Here is an 11,578-nt window from a genome sequence, read left to right as displayed (position 1 = left end):
TAAAAAAAAAAAATAAAAATAAATCTTTTTTAAAAAAAGTTCACCCTTTACTTCATCTGAAAAGGAGAAAATCACATAAATTTATGTCATGCAAGTTTTACATGATATGGGAACCTTTGCAAATCAGGATTAAAAAAATAACAGGGAAATTTGCATATTTCATGATAACTTTTTATAATTAGCAGATGATCACAGAAAAGTATGATTGAACAAAGGGCATGTAAGCTGAAGGTTATAAACTAGGTGAAACTTAGAAAGACATGGCTCTTCAACTTACTCTTTCTTCTTGGTATAAAGAGGGTATCTCTCACATAAGTGTTTTTACCTGCCTCAAGGTAAGATCAGGAAATTCATTTTAAGTCTTTGTCACTTGCTTTTGGGAAAAACAAGAGGAGCATGTCAGGGAGCCCTCCCTACTTCTGTGACTTTCCCGTATCGCTTGAACTTAAAATCATCAATATGTACAGGTTTCATATTTAGAAGTAGGAAATGCTGAGCCATTTCAATATATCATTTTATTTAAGCTGATAATTTTTAAGAATTGCTTTCTTATTTATTTTTAAAGTCAGAGTTTCAGGGAGAAATGGAGAAGGAGAGAAGGAGTGAGAGGAAGAGAGCGAGAGGGTAACTGAAGGGTGAAGGAGAGGGAAAGGAAGAAGAAGAGAAAAGGGAAAGAGAGAAATTGATGTTTTGACTTATTGGTTCATTCCCCCAGATGTCTGCAATCTGGACCAGGTCAAAGACGTACTTCATATAGCTCTGCCACATGGTGGTATGGGCCTAAACACTTGAGACATCTGTTGCTGCTTGCGTAGGCCATTAACAAACAGCTGTACATGAGTAGGACAGCTAGGACTCAAATCAGTGTCCATGTAGGTTGGTTGGTTGCATCAACTTTACCCCCTGTGACACAATGTTCACTTTCAAGTTACCATTTTTTAATGTTTTTTTTCTTATTTATGTAATATAGAGTTGAAAATGTAATGGAAATGAGTAAACATTCACATGTTAAAATTTTGTGTATAGTCCTTGTGTATAGTATTGAGGAACTATGGATTTTCCAGTGACCGCTCTTGTGGCATGTAAGAGAAATCACTCCTGATGCAAGTCAAGAGGAGTCTTCCCTGACCAAGCTTCACAACAGCAACTGCCACTGAAATCCAGGAGACACTGTGCCTGGTGGCCAAAGTCAGGGTTTGTAAGGTCTCATCTTCCAATAAGATTAAGAATTTCACAGTAAGAACAGTTTCATGGGTTCAATTAATTAAGTGGCAGGAGGCAGGAAGGGAGTTGCTGGAGCCCAAAGTTTCCATGTAGTTAATTAACCTACATAGCATAGTAGGAGGCAAGAAGGGCTGGGTGTGTAGAGCCTCTGGAGCCATTTCTGCACTGTCAGTTCACTTAAATGGCGGAACTGGAGGCTAGATGGATGGAATATAAGGAGCCTCCAGAGCTGGTTTTGCACATTCAATTAATTTGAATGGTGTGGGAGGAGGGAGAAAGGGGAAGTGCAGAAAATTAATTTTCACACTGTCTGTGTAGTTAATTAAATGGGAAAGCAGTGCTAACTATCAACAGGCTGCACCCTAGCATACCACTTGTATTCTCTATGTAGTGGAGATTTAAGTTTGAGATTACAAAATCAATTGAAAATTATCTGATTGTAAAACTGAAGGACAAATAAGATAGGCAAATAGAAAAAGGAAGAAAGGTGAGATTGGGGGAGAAAGGAAGGATTGGAAAATAAGTATCATTAGGCTCTTAAAACTACTTATATGAAGTCAATACATTTTGCACCCTTTATAAAAATAAAATAATTTAAAATTCAAGAATATGTTTTCAATAAACCATTCATAATATACACTGGTCTTCAGAAAAAAATATATATTTCTTTCTACTTTTAAAAGAAACTGAAGTTCTCTTTGTCACCTCTCCTCTCATCCTATTTGAGATTTGGCATGTTGACAACCAGGAATCAGCCTGTATATAGCTACATGATTTTATGTGATTTGTCCAGTCCAAAGCCTTTACAGAGAAGCACAAAAAGTCTCTTGCCGTTGTTATTTTTCTGTCGGAACTCTTCCAAAGAAAACAAGATTCCTCTATGTCTAAAATTTCAAATTTCCTTTTGAATTTTTTGTGTGTATGTATCTCAGAAATTAGACAAAATTGACTGCATCTGCACAATTCTTTCTCAGCCTCCTCAATAGTATCTTTTAGGTTCACCTCCAAATCTAATTCAAAAGCCAGAAGAACAAAACAAAGCCGGTCTACATGGCTTCCATTCCTGCAGGGAGAGTCCAAGGCAAGTTACTGTGTTGCCAACAATAGCACAAAACATTTCTCACATGAGAAGTAAAAAAATGCTAACATTCGTTAAAAGATAAGTGTATGCTAAGACCTCCATATTTACAACATAAATTAACCCTGCTTTATTTTAGCAACACAGCCTAACTCCCACGTGGAAGGTGTTTGGCCAGCCCTGGCCCAAGCTGTTGCAAGCATTTACAGAGTCAATGGAGAATGCTTATCACTCTCTCTTTCTGTCACTTTAACTTTCAAGTAATTGAAGTAAATTTCTTTAAATTAAAAAGTAAGAATTACAACTTGCTGCTTTCACAAAAGAAGCTTATCTTCTTTGGAGACTGTGAGTTCAACATCAAGATGTTGGGCCAGGCACAATAGTTCAGTGGATAAGTATTTATCTCTTATGCATGGGGATCCCATATGAGTGCTGGTTCATGTCCCAGCTGCCCCACTTGCCATCCAGCTCCCTGCTTGTGGCCTTGAAAAGCAGTAGAGGATGGCTCCAAAGCCTTGGGATCCTGTACCCACAGGGGAGACACAAAGGAGGATCCTGGCTCCTGACTCCTGGCTTCACATCTGCTCAGCTCTGACCACTGAGGCCACTTAGGGAGTGAACCGGTGGATGAAAAATTTTTTTCTCCGTCTCTCCTCTCTGTAAATCTGTCTTTTCAATAAAAATAAATAAATCTATTTTTTAAAAAGACAAAGATACTTACGAGTAATTTCTTCTAGGTCAGTGTTTTGTCACTGTGCCCTCACAGGGTCCCACTCTAGTGTATATGTGTAGGCTCGTCCTTCTTTTATTAAAATGCCAATCATAATGAATTAAGGCTGACCATATTATCTCATTTTACTTTAAACATATTCTCAAAAGTGTTATCTCCAGGGCCCGGCGCCGTGGCCTAGCCGGTAAGTCCTCGCCTTGAACCCGCCGGGATTCCATATGGGCGCCGGTTCTAATCCCGGTAGCTCCACTTCCCATTCAGCTCCCTGCTTGTGGCCTGGGAAAGCAGTCAAGGACAGTCCAAAAACTTGGGACTCTGTACCCACGTGGGAGACCTGGAGGAAAATTCCTGGATCCTGACTTCGGATCGGCATAGCATCAGCCGTTGTGCTCACTTGGGGAGTGAATCATCGGATGGAAGATCTTTCTCACTGTCTCTCCTCCTTTCTGTATATCTGACTTTCCAATAAAAATAAATCTTTAAAAACATTTTTTTAAAAGTGTTATCTCCAATTCAATGACATTAAGAGGCAATGGTATTGGGGATCAGGATTTTAACCTCTGATTTTTGGGGTAAACACACTCAGTTCATAATAGACCCTACAACAATTTCTGATGGAAACGAAGTCATAGAAATTTGCTCTTGAAGTCGCTGTAATCTCTAGTTCTCACTAAAGGAATGGACTGTTATTCTTAAGCCATGGAGTAATAGCTTCATGCAGGTCACCCAAGGCTTTTCCAGGAGCGTTTTTCTTCCCTCAGAGCCCTCTCCTATCACTAAGGCAGGGGCTGTCTCTTTCTTTCCTAAATAAATCATACTTTGAAAACTTAAAAAAAAAAAAAAACGGATTGAAAATGCAGAGCCAGGACATAATCCAGACCCAGGTTGTTCTGGCTCAATGCAGAAGCTGCCTGTCCCATCCATTGCCCTGCCATGTGAAAAGAGCATCTTTCAGCATTTGCCGCCATCTTCCGTGTGAGGACATAACAAGAAGACACTGGCTCAGAATCACAGTATCTCTCATCAAACACTGAATCTGCCAGTGCCTGCTTCTGAAAATTCCCAACCTCCAGTACTATCAGAAATTCGTTTATTTTCTTTGTAACTTAGTTACTTAATTATGCAATTAAACATAGCAGATAAAGCAGCAGAAATAAAATAACATGATATCATGCAGGGGCTTTGAGAATGGTATTTAGTGCACATGAGGTTTAATTTGCACACCTGTAAAAACAGGACAGAAATGCATCTCTCATACCATAGTTGTGACAACAAAATTATTATTAGCACAATTCGACATAGCTTTTTCATTCCTTAGCTCATGTTAATTTAATGCTATGCTTGTCAGAATTCTGGTTATTGGCAAAGGGAGGTATTCTGAGGAGCACTATTATACCACCCGACAATATACTGAAAAGGATAGTTCTAGAGTTTAGATATGGAACAGGCTAAAGCCAAAGTTCTGTGTCAGGTTCTTGGTATCTGTTTCAACACACCTTCTAGGTGATTCCAGGACGAAATGAATTCTGAAAAAGACAAATTTAGTATTTACATTCTTATAGTAGTATCCCACTCAATTCTTGCTTTCCACATTGATTTGATAAAAATAATTGATGAAAACACTGATAATTTATTCATATCCACAAAGCTATAATTCTAACAATTTTAGCTATTTTCCTTAAAATCATTATTTTGTTGGTATTAGTAAGCGTTAATTGACATTAAAGATGAAAGGAACACTTCTGGAGCTTGTAATGAAAGTTGTTATTTATTCAAATTTTGAGATTAGAAAGAACAGTCAATCATGCTGCTACTCCTTTTTAAATGATTTGCTAGCTTTCCAAATATCTACCACACCTTGAGGTGAGGATTGGTCTGACATCTAAACAACTTATCAAACTTAACAGAAAGAGGTGTTTTCATTTACACTGAACAGATCCGTCTCAGAATCCCAGCTAAATTAAAAAAAAAAAAAGTTAACGAAACACTTTTAGTGATTTAAAAATTTTAGTGAATCCACATGCTGAAGCATTTTCATCGCCATCAATTGCAGTAAATACTTCTGTAAGCTCACTTCCTATTATTACAATGAACAGACGAAGCTGACACCAGAAAAAAACAGGGAACAAATTTCTCTCACTTCATGTAAATCCCAACTACACAACCATACCCTGGAACGCAGTGCCAGAAATGAATGCTGGTACTTAGCTTTTGAAAATGTTATCACAGGTCTCTTCTTTCTTCCTGAAAATGATCAATTAAGAATACAAAAAGTGATCAATTTAGAATGTAAAAATAAAAGCAAATACATGGGTATTAGGGAGCTTGAAGGTAATTCAAAGGTAAAATAAAGATAGAAGTACTTCTTTTTAAAAGATTGATTTTTATTTAAAAGAAAGAGCTACATAAAGACAGAGAGAAATAGAGAGAGTGATCTTTCACCCTCTTGTTCACGCACGAAATGGCCACAACGGCTGGGACCAGGGCAATCTGAAGCCAACAGCTGGGGATCTCTTCTGGGTCTCTGTCCTATGTGGCCCGCAAGTTGGGGACTTGAGCCATCTTCCACTACTTTCTCAGGGAATAAGAAGGAGATGGGATCTGAAGTAGAGCAGTTGAGTCATGAACTAGTGCCCCTATGGAATTCAAGTACCGTAGACAGGGGCTTAGCCTACTCTGCTATTGCATGGTCCAGTTAAAATTACTTTCTAAGAATTACTTGTGAATTTGCCATAGGTTAATTTTACATGCAGAAAGGCTGTAAAATAGAATCTATTTATCATTTTGCTTATTTTGAACATGTTTTTGATGAAATATATAAGTACATTCAACACAGTAATGTAATGCTATAATTGTTAATTATTTGTGTCACCTTGAGCTTAGAAATATATGAACAGGGAGCAAAACTTTTCTGGGTGTGTCTGTTATGAAAACATTAGTACTTAAATCTGAAAGTGCAACAACGATATTCAATTCATCAGTTTAAATAGTCATCATCCAACCCATGCAAGACTGGAATAGATGAACAAGAGGAAGAAGCACTAATTTGCTCTCCACTTGTTGGGTTTTCTTTAAATATTATTTCTATTAGTACTTTTCATGGTACAATTCCATAGACACAGAGATTCCCCAGCCTTTTTCCCCATTGCACTCACACCATTTCCCCCCATATTATCACAGTGGTATGTATATTCCTTCAGCAACAGTCCCAAATCCAACATTCTTCCATTTAAGTGTATCACAGCATTGCATATAAAGACAAGGAGCAGATAGTGTTATATTCTATTCATTGGGAGTTCTGTTTTGCTAGTCTCCATTTTATAGTTCATCTATGAGAATATATGAATATACGCATTTACTATATATATGCTTACTTTGTGTTTTGCATGAAAGTTGCTTTATATCAGAGAAAACATATGATATTTGTCCTTTTGGGATTGGCTTATCTCATTGAGCATAAATGTCTGCAGATGGGAAATTTTTGTTGCAAATTGTAGAATTCCATTTCTTTTAATGACTAAGTAGTATTCGATGGTATAGAGGTACTGTGTTTCTTTACACATTGCCCTTTAGACATGCAGCTGGGTCATTTCCATGTCTTTGCTATTGTGGAATTATGGATTGTGTTGCTACAAATATAGGAATATGGGTTTCAATTCTTTGAGATATATTCCCTGAAATGGGATTGCTGGGTCGTATGATAGATCTATTTTCATTTGTCTTAGCACTATTCATACTGACTTCCAAAGTGGCTCTGTCGCCTAGGCTCCCACCACAATGACGTAGGGTACTTTACTCCTGCATTCACAGCAGCAGATGCTGTTACTGGATTTCCAAATGTAGGACAATCTCACTGGACTTAGGTGGAACATCAAAGTAGCTTTTATTTGTATTTCCCTAATGTCTAGGGAGCCCAAACATTTCTCATGTATCTATATGCCATTTGAATTTGTTCCTTTGAAAAAAAAAATGTCAGCTCATTTTCTTTGCCCATTTCTTAACAGAATTGTCTGTTTTGTTGTTGTTGAGTTCCTGCAGCTCTTTGTACATCCTGGGTTTTAGTCCCCTATCACATGTGTAGTATGCAAAGATTTTATCCCATTCTGTTGGTCGCTTCTTCACTTTGTTGTTGTCTTTGATGCTCAGAGGCTTTTTAGTTTGATGTAGTCCCAATTGTTTATTTTGTTTTGACTGCTTATGCTTTTGATTACTTTTCTAAGTCTTTACAGCTTTCCTCTTTGCACTAACTTGACTGTGTCCCAGAAGTTTTCATATAGTGTGTAGATGTCTTCACTCATTTCAAGGAACTTTGTAAAAATTTTCTTTGAGTTTTCTTTCTTTTTTATTACCGATTTATTATTATTATATTATTTTTGCAAAGTTAGATAAACAAAGAGAAGGAGAGACAGAGGGGAAAATCTTCTGTCATATGATTCACTCCCCAAGTGTCCACAACAGCTGGAGTCAAGCCAATCTGAAGCCAGGAACCAGAAACTTCTTCCAGGTCTCCCACGTAGGGAGAGGATCCCAACTCTTTGTGCCATCCTTGAATGGTACCCAGGCCACAAGCATGGGGCTGGCTGGATAGGAAGCGAGACTGCTGCGATTAGAACTGGCACCCATATGGGATCCCTGCCCGTTTAAGGTGAAGTTTCACCTCTAGGCCACCGCACCAGGTCCCGATTTCTTGTGATTTCTTATGATTGTTTGCATTGCAACATGTTATTCAGTTTCTAAGCATTGCACATCTTCTGGTGTATTTTGACTTGTTGAACCTCAGTTTCTTTCCATGATGGTCTGAGAAGGTGCACTGTGTGATTTGGATTTTTTTTTTTTTAATCAGCTGATGTGTGTTTGGTGGCCTACAGTGTGATTAATCCTGGAGAAAATTCCATGCACTGTTGACAAAAATGTACTTTGTAGATGCCAACATTTATTCTATTTTCTAAGTGAATTGTTTTGTTTCCTTGCTAAACTTCTCTCCCCGACGGTAAGAGTGGGGTATTAAAGTCCCCACTATTATTGTATTGGAGTTAATGTCTCCCTTTAAATTCATTAATATTTGTTTCACGTAGCTAGCTTCCTTGGCATTTGATGTATATGCATTTATTACCATGATTTCTTCTTGCTGAATGGATCCCTTGATTGTTGTGTGGTAACCTTCTTCATCTCTTTTAATGCTTTTCATGTCGAAGTCTGTATTACCTGATATTACAATGAGTTACATCAGCTTGTTTTTCCTTTCCATTAGCCAGGAATGTACTTTTCCTTTCTTTCACTTTCACTCTTTGCATATATTTGTTGGTTAAAGGTCTCTTCTGTAGGCAGCAGATAAATGGATCCCTTTTGCTAATTATGCCATTTGATTGATGAGCTTGTCATGTACATTGAGGATTAATATCAACAGGTAGTGATTTGGTTCTTTAATTTTAGCCATGCCTTTATCATTGGTAGATTTAGATTTCTTAGGGTGTTTCATTGAGATGTTCTGTACATTTGCCTTTGGGATTGGTAGGTGCCATTCTTTTGCTCTGTCTGTAGCTCATATTTAAGCAACATGTGTAGGGCGGGTGCAGTAGACGCAATGTCTCTTAATTATTACTTTCTTTGAAAATATAATATCTCATTTTCAAACATAAATGAAATCATTAATGATAATTTTTTAGACTCTCGAATATGTCACGTTGTTCCCTTCTCTGTAGCTTTTGCTCTGAGAGCTCAGCCAATTCTGACTTTTCTCACATGCATACTTAAGGATGTTCTCTTTATATTAAACTGCAGAGAGCCTGATTATGATGTTGACGGTGAGAATTATTTTTGGTCAACTCTATTTGGAGTTCTGTGCCTCTCCAGTATTTTGATTCCTAATTCTTTCTCCAAGTTAGGGAAATGCTTAATTATTATTTCTTGAATGTAACTTTGAACAGCTTCTGTTTAAGAGCCTTCAGGAGCTTCTATAACTCACGTTCAGCCTTTCGGTGGTATCCCTTAATTTTTGGCTGCTATTGTTGGCTGGATTCTATTCCTTTTCTCTCTCTCTCTCTTTTTTTTTTTTTTGTTTTCACTGCTTTCAATGTTATTATAACAGGCATTTTCCAATTTTGAGATTTTTTTTTCTGTCTCACTTATTCTGTTATTGAGGCTTTCTAATGCATTTTTAATTTACTATATTGTTTTTAATTTACAATGATTCATTTTGATTCTGTTTCAGAGCTGTTATTTCTTGTATCATGTATGTCTTCAAGTCCTTGAATGTTTACATGTGTTTCTCATTGTTTTTAAGGAGATTTATACTAATTTTTCTTTTAATTCTTTATCTGGCATTTCCTCAATGTCTTCTTCAGTTGAGTCTCATGTTGACATAGTTTTTTTTTTTTAAAGATTTATCTATTTTTTATTACAAAGTCAGATCTACAGAGAGGAGGATAGACAGAGGGGAAGATCTTCCGTCCGATGATTCACTCCCCAAGTGACCGCAACGACCAGTGCTGTGCCAATCCGAAGCCAGGGACCAGGAACTTATTCCGCGTCTCCCACATGAGTGCAGGGTCCCAAGGCTTTGGGCCGTTCTCGACTGCTTTCCCAGGCCACAAGTAGGGAGCCGGATGGGAAGCATGGCTGCCAGGATTAGAACCGGCGCCCATATGGAATCCCAATTCATTCAAGGCGAGGATTTTAGCTGCTATGCCATGGCACCGGACCCGTTGACATAGTCTTTTGCTTCTTTGTGCGGGAGCTTCATTCATTGTGTCTGTATATTTTCTTTTCCCTTAGTCACTTGAACTCTGATTAACATAATCTCCTTGGGGCCAGTTTCTCAGCTGTGTCTTCTACTGTTCTACAGGCCATTTGCTCATCCTGTTCAGTGCCTGGTTCTCCGTTTGCCATCACTTGTGCCATCCCTTCCAGTGAATTTCAGCCTTTTGCCACAATCTCCACCCCTGTGATCCTGAAAATGTGCAGCTCCCTGCCTGTGACAAAAGCTTTGTCACAGAAATCAAATTGACACCCAGTGTGGATGTGGCACTTACGGTGGCTTGGGCCATAAAATTCACCCTGTTCTCACGCCCAACAGCAAAGGCTCTGTCACTCGGTTTCTGCTCATGTTGGATTAAAAAATGAACAGGACTAGCAGTGCTATGGCCAGCTTCACCTCCTGAGCTTCCAGTGATCTTCCCTTCCCATCTGAGAGTCACTGGGTGTCTGTTTTGCACAAGTGTTCCATTGTCTGCTGCCTCTCTACATCTGCAGGTCTCCAGGTGTCCTAGTGCCATCTGCCTGTCCTGTCCTACTTCCTTGGGATTGCACCCTCTCTGTTTCTTCTTGGCTATTCCTTCTTTGTTCATTTCAACTTATCCTCTCCCTATTCTGCCATCTTATTTCAATCTCAATTGCTCTCTTTCTCAACCGAGACATGCATCTTGTTTCTAACCTGAACATTGGTAATAGTGTTTCTTGGTATTCAAGCTGCCAACAGGGACTTACATCATTGCTCCCAAGCTGTCAAGTTCAGAATAAATTACACCACCAAGTACAGAAGCAAATTATGGGACTTCTGCAACAATACAGTTGTGTGAGACAGTCTTTGAAATAAATACGTGTATCTCTGTCTCTCTCTCTCTCTCTCTCAAACACACACACACACACACACACACACACACACACACACACACACCACTCTTGAATAGTTTTATTATACTTTTCTAAAGAATCACCATAAATACAATCATAAATGTAAGATATTTCCACCCATTTCTGAGGCTAAGGATCATAGCCAGTGTGTGTGTGTAATATTTGTCTTTTCGACTCTTATTTCAATAGGTGAAGTGATCTCTAGTTTTACACAATTTGTTGCAAATGCCATGAGCAAACGCCATCATTTTATTCTTTTTTTGGCTTCATAATATTCTAGAGTATATGTATATCACATTTCTTATTCTGTCATTAGTTGATAGATATCTAGGTTTATTCCAAATCTTTGCTACTGTGATAAATATGAGATTGTACATAATTAATATGACTACCTGGTTTCCTTTGAACTTCCTTGGGTATTCCCAAAAGTCAGATAGCTGGATTGCATAGGTGATTCTTTCTAAGGTTACTAATTAGGATTTTCTCTAGTTTTCCGGTTAGTTGAGCCAATGACTTAGCAATCCTGTTTATTTATTTTTCAAAACCAATACTTCTCAATCACTGATGTTTTATTAAGCTTTTATTTGTGTTTTATTTCTTTCTTTTCTAAATTTATTAGTTCTTTCATTTTTCTGATTTTGGGTTTGGTCTGTATGTACATGTTTTTCTAGATCATTGAAATATGTAAGATCATTTGTTTGTCACATTTGAAACAGGCACTTGTTGATACAAGCTTTCTTCTTTACACTGCCTTTCCTTTATCTCAGAAGATTTCATCTGTTGCTTTCATTTTAATTTGTTCCAAGGAGTTATTCTTAGATCCCATGTGATTTCTTCTGTAATTCACATTTTGTCAGGAGCAAATCATTCAGTTGCCACAAGATTTTGTCTCTTCTAGACTTTTGCTGTTAATT

This window comes from Ochotona curzoniae, unplaced genomic scaffold (assembly GCF_017591425.1).
Source record: "Ochotona curzoniae isolate NIBS_2020 unplaced genomic scaffold, NIBS_Ocur_1.0 patch404, whole genome shotgun sequence".
NCBI lineage: Eukaryota > Metazoa > Chordata > Mammalia > Lagomorpha > Ochotonidae > Ochotona > Ochotona curzoniae.
Note: the sequence above shows the minus strand (reverse complement) of the source record.